The sequence below is a fragment of the Stigmatopora nigra genome, chromosome 20 (assembly GCF_051989575.1).
Source record: "Stigmatopora nigra isolate UIUO_SnigA chromosome 20, RoL_Snig_1.1, whole genome shotgun sequence".
NCBI classification, from domain to species: domain Eukaryota; kingdom Metazoa; phylum Chordata; class Actinopteri; order Syngnathiformes; family Syngnathidae; genus Stigmatopora; species Stigmatopora nigra.
The window spans coordinates 2,480,406-2,494,723 of record NC_135527.1 but is presented as its reverse complement, the minus strand read 5'-3'; the positions used below and the strand labels follow the sequence as shown (position 1 = coordinate 2,494,723).

The following is a 14,318-nucleotide window of genomic DNA, read 5'->3' as shown; positions in this document are numbered from 1 at the left end:
TTACATGCACACATATATAATAGTATTACAAAATTAACCCAACAGGGCAAGAGGTCCCGCGTCCAACTCCCGGAGAACCCCTTGCATTGTCGAATTGTGATCTATGATGGGGTGATATGGAAGATTAGCGACCTAAGAAAAAAAGTTTCACTGCACAGGCACCCCTGGCATGTTGGTCTAGTGCAGTGATTTTCAAACTTTTTTGGCCACCGCCCCCTTCACCGCCGGGCCAAAATGCCAACGCCCCCCTCTTTACCCCTTTCCAACGAACGCTAGAACGACTATATTGCTAAATGTCACAAGAATTGGTTGATTCTTCAATCACAAACAGTTTGAAGACTAAAAAAAAACAATTTTAATAAACAAAAATGGTTATAATTTATTCTTCAATAAAAACTGACTTGCATGTGGAGAGAAGCTTAAATAAATAGAAGACAGGCGCCTCAGATATTATTCGCTAATTTCGTTTCTTTTAATAGACCAATGCGCAGTTCACCTCGAATCATAAAAATTGATAGCTGATGCATTAAGCCGGTCGCTGTGCGCATACGTCTGTGGTTAAGCGTTGCCGGCGCGCTATTGTGTGCTCCTCTGCGGCTCACTGGATGGTGGTGGTTTCCCCAGTCGCCTGCATCGACGATAAACTCGCGACAATTAGTGATATACGGTATATGCGCGCTGCTCGTGAGCGCTCGAGCAGACAACGTTTCTTGTTTCAATAAAGCTTGTTTTTTGTCGACTTTTTATTACAGACAATCAATTTTTCCGGTCTTTCTACAAACACCAACGTCACATTTTACTGTAATTGCTCCATCGCCCCCTTCACTATTTCAACGCCCCCCATTCGCCTGTTTATTCGTCAGCGCCCCCCTGAAAGTTCACACCACCCCCCGAGGGGCGGTACCGCCCACTTTGAAAACCACTGGGTTAGAGTTTAATATCCAAGTACATTTGACAACCATAACCCAAACCTAAACGGTGACCAAAGACGGGCGACCAAATGTCTGAGCACTTCAGAGATCCGGTATAGATTGCTATAGGTGTTTGGAGACATTCCACTTCCTCATCTAAGGTAGTGTGGCCGAGCGGTCCAAGGCGCTGGATTAAGGCTCCAGTCTCTCAGGAGGCGTGGGTTCAAATCCCACCACTGCCAATATTAATTGAGGTGCTAATGGCTTTTTTAGTGGGTAGAAATAGCTCTTCCATGACATATAAACTAAAATGTCAAAAGCACTGGTGAGGGAGCAGGGTCTCACATGCCTAAATAGGAGCTTCGTGGTTGCACCCCACTGATGAAGCCATCATAGATGATGGGCAATCGTTTTTGTCCACTGCTTACAGTGGCGGGCCGTCAGGGCCTTCAAGGCCTTCTCTACTGGCCTAAGATATAACTGAATCATATATTATTATATTTTGTCCATCAATACTGATTACATAATTCCAAATTGTCTGTTAGCTTTCTTTCATTGCGTCCCCCCTGGTTACACTGCTTTCAGATGTTTGTTTTCATATTGAAGCATTTAACCAATCACATTTCAGCCATTATTTGTTACCAGGGTCGGAAATCTTTCTTAAGGCCATCACAATCAGTACTGCAGGCTCTGCTGGATTAAACAAGTGTCGATAAGACTGTTGCTTTAACTAATCAGATTTCGAGTTGGCAACACCACAATGCCTTGTCGCAGGTGTAGGGATACGTCATTGCCTTCTCGCAGGCGTAGGGATACGTCATCGGTTTCACCAACTATGATTGGGTACTGATTAGCCAGAGCTACCAAACTGTACCTGGAGCTGGCTGCACAAGTAAATATATTGTCTTGTGGATTTAAAGCCATTTTCAAGACGGACTTTGCCAGAAATATGACAGAACAGGTTCAACTTTCAGCATTAGCTTCGATGGCGATATAAAAGAAGGTCCGGGTGACCAAAAGACCGCAACCAAAAGACCGACGACCAAAAGACCGGCGACCGAAAGACAGCGACTAAAATACCGGCGACCAATCGACCGCACACACAAGGTTTTATAGCCATAAAATCGTTTATGAGGGTTGAATTGATTTGATGCGTTGAAGGCGCTACCAAAAAATAAACACAGACCGCCACTGACTGCTTACCATCTAAGTCTTAGATTCTAAGACATGTGTCTCTTAACTTTCACTTTCTGACTAAACCTTTTGCCTGAGCAGGAAACAGGTTTCTCAACATCCTGAGTTATTAAGTGTATTTTTAAATACACTGTTTAATTGTCTTGAAATCAAGCTTGTACTTTCTGTCGACTTGAGAAGTGAAAAAAATAAACCAATTGCGGCGCACAAAAAAGCCCTTTTATTACACATTGAGAGAATATATACATATAAAAATTGAACCCACCTTCTAGTCTGTTAAGAACAACTTTTGCATGAATTATTTAGCAAACGATTGAGTGTTCCTCGTGGAACACTCCTGCACGTGAATTCTGTTGGAGGCACCTTTGATAGCTAATAGCCTAAACCTAAAAGAAGTGGCCCCTTAGCTGGTAACCGGTCAAGTAGTCGCAGGGGCTATTTAGCCGGTAACTGGTCAAATGGACTATATGGCCCCATGTGGCCCAATTAAAACGTTACACTATTCAGAAACCTTCTCAAGGCGCAGGCAATGTTCCAACATTTTAACATAAGGGAACCTGAAAATAAGACTAAACAACCCGCACAGGAAAAAAGCCTTTTTTCTCAATTTGTGGCAGGAATATCTTAAGAACACAATTGCCCACATCAGTCAGAGAGCCTTTTCCTGCTCAGCTTCTTGCCAGAGATTCAGTTATAACGATAGACTTAAAAGACGCATGTGATTTGATAAGGGGTGGCCAATCACGGCTTGGCTTGCTTCATCAATTTCCATATGAAATTGGATTGGATTGGATAACTTTATTCATCTCGTATTTGGAAAACTACATTGTGGCAGTAGCACGGGGGTGATTAGACAGAACAGCAAGTAAAAAGCAAATCAAAGTAAATGGAATCATCAAAACATTAAGAGAAAAAAGCAGCAAAATCACAAAACGAGCAAGAATGGACGGAGCTACCATGGCTCAAATGAACAGTGGGTTTGTCTTCATATAGGAAAACAGGGCATAGTATGGTTCCTATTACAATGACTAAACTCTGGGCAAAGTCGGATTAATCAGTGACAGCTCTCCATGGCAATGACCAAACTATGGGCAAGTTTCTTATGACAAGGATGTTTCTATTCTTACAAAAACTGATACAATATGAACAAACAATTGCCTAGCGACTGACATTTTAGCTTACAATATTATCTTTCAATTCCCTCCTATTGTAAGTATAAAATTATTATTGTTGTCCGGGCCATGGTAGCCCTGGTAGGGTTACCCATGGCCAACTTCTGATGTGAGGGATCAGATGAAGAATGGTTCAAAGGACCTCTTATGATGAGCAACATCATTGGACGAAACAGGAAACAGCCTGAGCGTAAGGTTGAGAAATTCCAGCGCGACCTAGTTTGGCTCACCTCTACACACAGCTTGGGTTCCGGTACCAATCCTCTCGAGGGGGGTTGGACACTCTTCCACTCTGGAGTTGCCCGCGGGACAAAAGGGGTGCATCCCTTCATCTTTGGGTGGGGGGACGGAACCTAATTGTTGTTTGTGAGCATGCACAAAAGCAGTTCAGAGTACCTTCCCCTTTTGGAGTCCTTGGAGGGGGTGCTGGAGAGTGCTCCTTAGGGGGACTCCCTTGTTCTGCTGGGGGACTTCAATGTTGATGTGAGAACTGGGGGGAGTGATTGGGAAGAACGTCCCCCCTGATCGAAACCCGAGTGGTGTTCTATTGTTAGATTTCTGCACTCGTAGTGGTTGACAATAATGAGCACCATGTTCAAGCATAAGGGTGTCCATATGTGCATTAAGCACCAGGACACCCGCATGTCTAGGATACTCGGGTAAAGAGAGGGACGGAGCTCTCAACCAATCACAACCTGGTGGTAAGTTGGCTCCGAAGATGGGGGCAGATTCTAATGCAGCCCGGGAGACCTAAACGTTTCCTTCCTCTATTTGAAAGACATTCAATTCCCACACGCCGCTCCCTGCTCGACCTCACCTGTCCGTCCCTGCATCTCCGTGCCGACTGGCCCCACAGTCGCACCCGAGCCAATGCCAGCACGTTGCTGGTTATCTCTTTTAGTCAGAGTGTGTTGCTGTAGATACCAAAGTCGTGGGTTGGACTGCTGAACGGGCACGGCTTCTCGAGAACACGTGTCAAAGAGACACCCTGGGGAACAGATCTGGCCTGCTGCCTCATTTTGTGCAGTTTGACACCCTTCCTCCAGAGTAAGTTATGATTGCCTAAAATGATTTATTTTGTCGTAACATAACAGTTTAGCTAGCTGACATTTACAATTGCGGTAATCACACAAAATTCATGGTCACTTTGCACATGGCTGGTTAGCTCGGTTGGTCAGATTGAGGTGCAAATAATACCAAGGTTGTGGGTTTGACTTCCATATGGGCCAAGACCTCTACAAAATCGATTGAAATTACCTAGTCCAACTTCTTTTGTCGTAACTTAAGTGTTTAGCTAGTTGACGTATTCCGTCATGATGCAAATACCTGAATTGTGCAGCGTGAGGCCTGTTAACTCAGTTGGTCAGAGTGTGGTGCTAATAATGCCAAGATCGTGGGTTCGACCCCCACGTGGGTCAGTACCTCTCTGTAGTAGTTGAAATTGTGAAGTACAACTTATTTTGCCATAACATAATATATTTTCTTGATGTTTCCTCAGTTACTGTGATCTGTTATTTTATCTGGTCCACAACGCAGAAGATGCCACCCAGCATGTGAATCATCTCAGTGAGGGAATACTAGCTAGGTTTGTTCCCACCACATTTCTGTTCTTCACAAATTAATGTGAAACTAAATTTGTATTCATACTCAAGCGGGCAAAACAGTGTTTCTCAACTATGCTTAGCCTCCAATGACGAAGCCTGTAGAAAACCATAGAATGATTACTCTTAATAGTTGTCACAAGTGCAAAAATCTCAAAATAAAGATGTAAAAACTCTTAAATTCGAAACAACAAAATGCTGTACCAGAGTTGTCTATCTGTCTGGTATGTTGACAGAAGGACCGAAGTTGGGCAACCAGCACCCCCCCCCCCCCCCCATTGTTAAATCACTGTTGTTTTGGAGTCATGAGAGACACTAATGCTAATCCTCAAGTAGATTGTCAATTTTTAGTGTTGAAAAATAGAAACATCAAATTAAATTAATACATTTTTAACCTAAGAAATATAACAGTCAGTATTAAATTTGACACTTATAGGCAATTTCAAATGTTTTTTTTCCAAATAACAACAAAGCAATTTAGTAACACACTATTTTGAAGCATAACCCCAAAATTTTGGCGTCAGAGATTTAGCAGCAAAGATCTAAAATCGATGAACAAAGTCAATTGCACATATGTCAAGCAATAAATATAAGCCCCTTTTCAATTTCAAAATGTCAATGTTGAATTTGTTTAACAATACAGTTTCTGACAAAAATCTTAACAAATTAACTAAACAGATTAGATGATATCTATATATTTAAACAACTGCAAACATTGTGCGGCATACGTTTGTAACGTTTAAAGAAAGTTTTAATTTGAAAATATGCACACTGGTAGTACGCTTGTGACAGCTTTTTGACATGTAGTATGATTAACTATGTTTTTATAATATAAAAAAATCCACCAAAACCTACACTGGTGAAAAATCCATTTTCCTGCTCAGTCTGTTGTCAAAAATTCAGTTGCCAAAAGACCTTAAAATCACACAAAATAACCCTCACGGGTTAGACATATTTTCTTTGTCAGTTTGTAGTTAAACATTCAATTCGAAGGCCCATTTAAAGCCTCACAGAACGAATCCACACAGAGAAAAAAACTTTTTTTCCCTGCCCAGTGTATCATCGAACATTCAATCAAAAGAACACAAAATCTCATACTGATAAAACAAAAAATTCTTCCTGCTCGATGTGTCAAAGTAACATTAGCTATTACCTAAAGTGCCAATTTAAATTCGACATGGTATGTCGTATTTGTGTTTTTCATTGAAGTGGAAGTTTTTAACTGCAAAATGGATGAACTCACCGTGAACGTGAAATTCTACATTAGAGACGGAGATGCTTGTGCTGGTGCATAGTGAGGAGAAGCATAGTGGCGCAGCGGAAGCGTGCTGGGCCCATAACCCAAAGGTTGATGGATCGAAACCATTCTCTGCTACTTACAATCATTTTGTTTTTTGCAGAAGCAAAATACTTCACTTATTGTGTTGCAGTTGCTGTGAAAATCTCATCTTGACAATTATTAATTCTGGAAATTAATACTTCACTTCACATTCTTCTTATGGATGCCCACCGATCAAAAGTTGTATCAAAATTTAACGGAAATCGGGCCCAATGCGTCATTTTCAGAGTATTGAAATACTATTAGTTCCCTGAGAAAACCCACGCAAGCCCGGGGAGAACATGCAAACCCCACGCAGCTGGACCGACCTGAATTTGAACCCAGGACTCCAGAGCTGTGAGGTCGACGCGCCAACCACTCGCATCACTGGGCTGCTACTTAGTTCTTATTTATTGATTATTTATTTGTCTGTTTGTTGTTGTTATTTGTGCGCTACATGGTGAAAGCATTAAATCTCATTGCACTTGTACGACAGTAGTGGGCCGTCACGGCCTTCCAGGCCTTCTCTGCTGGCCTAAGAAATATCTGAATCATATATTATATTTTGTCCATCAATACTAAATAATTCCAAATTGTCTGTTAGCTTCATTTCCCCCTGGTTGCACTGCCTGGGCGTGTCTGAATGCCCCGCCCACAGAGACTCGAGTTGGAAAACAAAATGGTGACATACTTCTATCACAAAGGAGAGGGAAGTGGTATAAAAAGAACAATCTGGAGAACTACTATTAAGAAGATGTATAGTATCCTGACATTCGGAATTCACTGGGTCTAGACGGCACACTTGAATCTGCAGTTGTGCAGATGAGAAGCATACCTTTTAAGGGTAATGAACATAACAGTAAGCGATACGAGATCAAAATCAGCGCAATTCAAACCACATGATTCAATCTGGGGTGGTGGTGTTCCACATGACCATTAATTTTGGACCACCCACCCCCCCCCCCCCCCCGAAAATCATACTCCCGCAACTTTGCCAACTTTGAGTGGGCAAAGTTACATTGAACTGTTACATGTGTGCATTACCCAAACTGTCAAGGCCCTACAGCAGGGGTCTCAAACTCGCGGCCCGCGGGACAATAATTTACGGCCCGTGTCTTAATACGCAAGATTAATGTCCATGCGGCCCGCAAGATTGATATGAATGACACTGTGTTCGGAGCTGGATGAACCAATCACGGTGAAGTATACAGCTCTGGAGGGCGGGACATTGGCCGGGCGCTTTTCTTGTGGAAATCCTGATGCGGCCCAGTCTCACCCAGACTCTGCCACTAGCGGCGCCCAGGTCAATTGAGTTTGAGACCCTTGCTCTAGACTTTAACTTGCATCATTTTGCTAACAATAGAATGTTGATGACATGAGGGATCCTCTTGCACGCTATTAAGTTCCATCTGAAACTTTGCAGCAACCGGCGGCGTTCTCGCGGGCATTTTTCACACTTTTTGTCTTCGTTTGACGACGTACTGATGCAGACGACGTGTTCCTTTGTTAGCTGCCAGCTAGGCTAGGCTAAAGTCTTTTTTGTCTTCGTTTGACGACGTACTGATGCAGACGACGTGTTCCTTTGTTAGCTGCCAGCTAGGCTAGGCTAAAGTACGACTCCCAAAACGGATTGAAGAAAAACGGACTGGCCTCCGATTCCACAAACTATTCGATGTTGAATATGTTGTCGAGGTTTAGTTTCATTTAAGTTCAATCAAATTGAGGAGGAACATGGGGCGCACAAACAAAAAGTTAAAATCCTAGCCATGCAGAAATGAACACCCCACCCATTCTTCCTCTTTAGGTTTTACGGTTGTAGGCAGCCAACGGACTGTAGCGTTATCGCCCTCTACTGTCTCAGTACCTCACGCCAGGTTCTCAATTCAGATTTTAAACAGAGGGGTTGATAATGTTAAATTTGGTCTCCTAATGCCACAGCGTGAAGAGAGTAGTTTGAAGTCCATTTCGAGTTTAGCTAGCCGTGACACTAAATCGAAAAGCTACATTTTGAGAAAAAGTTAGGTAATTTTAAGGACATTTGCTTTAAATGATACATTGTGTTTGATCGTATTGCAAGTAACAAATAACACATTTCAATATTTAAATATAAGGGTATTTAAGGTTCATTTACAATTTACTGATGCCCAATCCCCCACTTCTTATCATTGAAGGTAGTGTGGCCGAGCGGTCCAAGGCGCTGGATTTAGGCTCCAGTCTCTCAGGAGGCGTGGGTTTAAATCCCACCACTGCCAGTGATTCATCCACTGTACATGTTAATTTTGTTCTTAGTGCTTATGGCTCTTCAATAACCAGGAAGACAAAATGTGAAACCATTGGTGAGGGAGCTGAGTCCCAAACACACTAATAGGAGTATCGTGTTTGCACACCACTGTGCCACTGACGGTGCATCAAGCTTTGCGTTAATCATAATGATTTTTTTATGGGACTCCTTTTCGCAAATATGTGGTTCTGTGTGTCTTGTTCGCCAGCCTTGCAATATCTTATGAGGGTAGTTTTTACTATTTTCCTGGGCCACACATAATGATGCGGCGGGCCAGATTTGGCCCCCGGACTGTCACTTTGACACATGTGGGTTAAATGCTTCAATATGAAAACACACATCTGGAAGAAGTGCGACCAGGGGGAATATAAATGAAAGGAAGCCAACAGACAATGTGGAATTATTTAATAGAAATTACAATTATTTGTGGACAAAATATAATTAACATCAGCCTGTGATTCAGAAATTTCTTAGGCCAGCAGAGAAGGCCTCGAAGGCCCTTGCGGCACACCACTGATATTGGGACAAATATTCGATTCATTGCCTAAAAAGAGGGGCTTTGCAAATAGCTGGGTCATGAAGTGGGTCTCATATTAAAATGTGTATTTTGCCTGTTTCTAGTCATGACTCAATGAGTCTCAAGCTTCTCCTTAGTAGAGCTCTGTCCTATAGCCAGATGTGTCCTTGAACACTTGCAACATTGTCATTATCTTCTATTTGCCAGTTCATAACAAATGGCTTATCCTTGAAGACTAGCAACATTGTCGTTATCTTCTATTTGCCGGTTCATAATACATTGCTTACTGTATGAAGTAGGGGAAAATCCCATTCCTGTTCAGTTTCGTTACCACCCTCTTGAGAGAATAAAGGTGAATGAATGAAAGTTGTCTGTCTCGGCGCATTTGTGGATGCCAGCATTGCGTGTGGTCCACCTGTGCCCAGAATATTTTGCAATCAAACCTTCGAAGTCACTGTTCATCGTCTCCAGCCTGTATTTGGACACTCAACATCTTCCACATCCGAAATTAATTGAACCCAAGAAGGAAGACAGAGTGCTCTTCCTCCAACAGTCATTCACCATCAGTGCAAAGATAGTGCTACAGTAGCCTACTAGGGTGCTAGTTGCCATACATTAAGTAGTAGGTGGGTGGTATTTTGCCTAGCAGAATTAAAAAGAATCAGTTTGTGGATCATTAAAAAAATAACTCTTCTCTGATAATTCTGGATTATTTTTTCATCGCGAGTATATTGTTAAACAAAATTAAAGGAGGTACATTTGCGATTCTATTTGTATAATTATTGTCTTAATATTCATTAACAAAATTCCTCTCAAAATATTGTTGTGCATTTGAACAACTCATAAATAACCTAACTATAATAAACAAAACGAATTCAATCAAAGAAAAAATGTGTTTGAATGCAAAGTGATAGCTGACATTATAATAAATGCACTCAAGCACAATTTCCCACTGTTTAAAACTGATTTTTTGATTGAGGTAAAGTTTTGTGTTTGGGCCATGTTTTGGGTGGCACATCTATGGCTTTATAGTTTATCAAAAGTGTGCTTCAAAGAGAAATAACACTTTTTTAATTTAGACAGCACAGTATCCATACATCCACTATTGGCCATGGTGAAAGTTTCTTTCAATACACAAAGCATCCTATTGTGTCTTTATAACCTTATTCAGTGAGTTCACTATAAGTATTTGAACATCCAGCAAAATTGCAAATTCTCCCACTTAAAAATTATGATGTTCTGACATTTTCATCGTAGGTACAGGTCCACCTTAAAAAGAAAAATCCAGAAATCACACGGTTGAAAATTGTTTGAAATGTATCATGTTGATCTAGCGTGATCATCTGAAATAGTAGTTTATACATTTTTGCGAAAAGCTATGTCAAACATAGCTGACATTTTGGTCAGCTAACTTTAATGTCAGTGATGACTGTGGAATTGAAGAACCACCTTCAAATAAAGCCCACTTCACTTCACGGACAAAACATCTAAAGAGACCTTTTAACCCAGTCTGGAACCGTGTTATCAATTAAATCAGTGATTTTCAAACTTTTTTTGGCCACCGCCCCCTTCACCGCCGGGCCAAAATGCCAACGCCCCCCTCTTTACCCCTTTCCAACGAACGCTAGAACGACTATATTGCTAAATGTCACAAGAATTGGTTGATTCTTCAATCACAAACAGTTTGAAGACTAAAAAAAACAATTTTAATAAACAAAAATGGTTATCATTTATTCTTCACCTCGAATCATAAAAATTGATAGCTGATGCATTAAGCCGGTCGCTGTGCGCATACGTCTGTGGTTAAGCGTTGCCGGCGCGCTATTGTGTGCTCCTCTGCGGCTGACTGGATGGTGGTGGTTTCCCCAGTCGCCTGCATCGACGATAAACTCGCGACAATTAGTGATATACGGTATATGCGCGCTGCTCGTGAGCGCTCGAGCAGACAACGTTTCTTGTTTCAATAAAGCTTGTTTTTTTGTCGACTTTTTATTACAGACAATCAATTTTTCCGGTCTTTCTACAAACACCAACGTCACATTTTACTGTAATTGCTCCATCGCCCCCTTCACTATTTCAACGCCCCCCATTCGCCTGTTTATTCGTCAGCGCCCCCCTGAAAGTTCACACCACCCCCCGGGGGGCGGTACCGCCCACTTTGAAAACCACTGGTCTAGTGGGATGATCTCGCTTATGGTGCAATAGGTTTTGGGTCCAACTCCCGCATGAGCCCTTGCTTTGCTAAAATTGTGATCTATGGTGGGGTATTATGGGACATTAGCCACCTGAGATAAAAAAAAACGTCAAAAATTGGGCACCCAATGAATGTTGGTCTAGTTGTATTATTCTTGCTTAGGGTGCCATAGGTCCCGGGTCTATCTTCCGAACGAGCCCTTGCTTTGTCGAAACGTGATCTGGGGGTTGAAATGTCACATACTTCACCTGAGAAAAAATATATCATTGTAAAGGCACCCCTGGAATGTTGGTCTAATGCTGTGATTCTTACTTAATGTGTGGGAGGTCGCGGGTGTAACTTCTGGATGAGCACTCGCTTTGTCAAATTGTGATATATGACGGTGTGATGTGGGAGATCAGCCATCTTAGAAAAAAAGTGTAATTGTTTGGGCGCCTTTGGTTTTGTGGTATGATTCTCACTTTGGATGCGAGAGGTCCTGGGTCCAACTAATATCTGTCACATATTTCACCTGTGGAAAAAAGTCTGACTTTGTGAGCACATCTGGTTCGTTGGTCTAGTGGTATGATCCTCGCTTAGGGTGTGAGAGGTCCCGGGTCCAACTCCCGGACGAGCCCATGCTTTGTTGAATTGTGATATTATGGGGTTGATATGTCACACACTTCACCTGAGAGAAAAAGTGAAATCTAAGAGCACATCTGGCCTGTTGTTCTAGTGATTTAACTCTCGCTTTCAGTGCAAGAGGTCGTGGGTCCAACTCCCTGATGAGCTGTTATTTTGTCAAATTGTGATCTATCATGGGGGTGATATGGCACATTTACCACCTGAGTAAAAAAAGTGTCACGGTATGGGAACTCCTGGCTCGTTGGTGTGGTGGTGTGATTCTAGCTCAGGGTGCGAGAGGTCCCGGAAGCAAAATCCGGACAAGACCAAATTTTGTCGAATTGTGATCTATGGTGGGGTAATATAGGCCATAAGCCACCTGAGAAAAAAGTGTCGTTATAAGAGGACATCTGGCTCGTTGGTCAAGTGTTATGATTCTCGCTTAGGATGTGAGAGGTGTTAGGTTTATTCTGTATTACTATTATAAATATAGTTGTATTAATTCATTTCTTTGTTAAATCATTCTCTTTCTATTTTCAAAGTGTTGCGAGGTCACGAGTAATAGCCAAGTCATCTTTAACCTGGACGGCCTGTTCCAGGATGGTTATACAAACAATCCACCCAATCTGGGTCCTTGAGATTTGGTGGGCCCTTTGTGACGAGGCCAGGGCTATTCGGCCAATAACAAGAATGTTGTTATTGTTATGTAACCGTGCACTTCGGGTTTTTCTGTATGTAACCATTATATGATTATGATTATATTATATGATTCGTAGGTCAAGGAAGTTGTATAATTACTCTAATCTAAATGTTGTTAGGTCTAGTCTCCTGTTTTTGTTATTGGTAAAAATACTACACATCCTAGTTGCGGGGGTTGCTGGAGTCTATCCCACCAGACTTCAAGCGAAAGGCAGACAACACCAGTCAGCCGTAGGGCACAAACCATTTGCACTCCCAATCATACCGACACCTTTGGGAATTGAGGCCACGCCTGCCTGCAAGTCAGCCGGGTGTCCCACTGCACCCTGAGATCTGGGATTGATTGCTGTAGGTATTTGGAAACCTTCTACATCTAAGGTAGTGTGGCCGAGCGGTCTAAGGCGCTGGATTAAGGCTCCAGTCTCTCAGGAGGTGTGGGTTCAAATCCCACCACTGCCAATATTCTGTTTTAAAATCTAGCCCACCGCATCAATTTGTGTGGCCCGGGAAAGTCAATCATGAGTGCCGACTTTCTGTTTAAGGATCAAATTCAAATGAAATTAAATTTCCATAGTAGATAACGATTTGACAAAACAAAGGCTCATCAGAGGTGCCCACACAATTAAACTTTTTTCACCGATGGCTAATGTCCCATATCACCCAGCCAAAAATCACAAAGTAGGAGCCCGTCTGGGAGTTGGACCCGGGACCCGTGGCAACCTTATACCACTAAAGCAATGAGCCAGGGCCTTACCTACAGTGACACTTCTTGCTCAGCTGGCAAATGTGACATATCAAGCCCCATAATAGATCGCAATTTGACAAAGCAAGGGCTCGTCCGGGAATTGGACCCGGGACCTCTCACACCCAAAGCGAGAATCATACCACTAGACCAACGAGCCTGGTGTGCCCAAACAGTGACACTTTTTTTCTCAGGTGAAGTATGTCACATATCAACACCCATAATAAATCACAATTCGTCAAAGCAAGGGCTCATCTGGGAGTTGGACCCAAAACCTCTCACATCCTATGCAAGAATAATACCACTAGACCAACGAGCCTAGGGTGCCTATACAGTGACACTTTTTTTCTCAGGAGGCTAATGTCCTATATCTACCCCATAATAGATCACAATTTTACAAAATAAAGGCTAGTCCAGGAGTTGTGCCTGGGCCTTCTCGCACTCATTGAAAGAATCATACCAATAGACCAATGAGCCTGGTCTGCTCATACATTGACACTTTTTTTTCTCAGGTGAAATGTGACACATTAACCCCCATAATAGATCACAATTCGACAAAGCAAGGGCTCGTCCGGGAGTTTGACCCAGGACATCTCGCCACCAGACCAACGAGCCAGATGTGCTCTCTGAATGACACTTTTTTTCTCAGATGGCTAATGTCCCATATCTCCAGAACTACACACATACCCTGTACAACGTTGATTTTATAATCGTGCCTACCCACAGCACAGGACACTTTCCGACAAACTGCCCCAAATCTACCTGCCAGAGACTAGTATCAACAGGGTTTTCCAAAAATCGCCGTTCTCAGGATGCGAGTCTCATTTCTCAAATGGACCATCACATGAAAAACCCCTTTCGCGCATTTGGAGCCTCAGTCACAACATGCTGGCACTTATGTGGGATCACCAGGGATGCCGTCAGAAGGGTGTTGTAGACGCCGTGCACACGGTCTCTTTCTCAGACATCGATCAGTAGTGCCTGGCTTCCCGGTTCGGCATATTGACCTCCAAGGCTCTTAAGACCAAAATGTTAGATCTTTGATCGGTGGGCATCCTTGAGAAGAATGTGAAGTGAGTTATTCAT

The 14,318-nt window shown here is 42.6% G+C and overlaps 5 non-coding genes across 5 annotated transcripts; 4 read left to right on the top strand and 1 right to left on the bottom strand.

The window, feature by feature from the left end:
- The first annotated feature begins 1,071 nt into the window (after window positions 1–1,071).
- Window positions 1,072–1,153, top strand: trnal-aag (transfer RNA leucine (anticodon AAG)). Its single transcript has one exon. It is a non-coding gene; the product is annotated as a tRNA-Leu (tRNA).
- Window positions 1,154–4,621: 3,468 nt separating this feature from the next.
- Window positions 4,622–4,695, top strand: trnai-aau (transfer RNA isoleucine (anticodon AAU)). The gene has a single exon. It is a non-coding gene; the product is annotated as a tRNA-Ile (tRNA).
- Window positions 4,696–8,366: 3,671 nt separating this feature from the next.
- trnal-uag (transfer RNA leucine (anticodon UAG)) lies at window positions 8,367–8,448 on the top strand. The gene has a single exon. It is a non-coding gene; the product is annotated as a tRNA-Leu (tRNA).
- Window positions 8,449–12,867: 4,419 nt separating this feature from the next.
- On the top strand, window positions 12,868–12,949 carry trnal-aag (transfer RNA leucine (anticodon AAG)). Its single transcript has one exon. It is a non-coding gene; the product is annotated as a tRNA-Leu (tRNA).
- A 371-nt stretch (window positions 12,950–13,320) lies between these two features.
- trnap-ugg (transfer RNA proline (anticodon UGG)) lies at window positions 13,321–13,392 on the bottom strand. Its single transcript has one exon. It is a non-coding gene; the product is annotated as a tRNA-Pro (tRNA).
- Window positions 13,393–14,318: the final 926 nt, after the last annotated feature.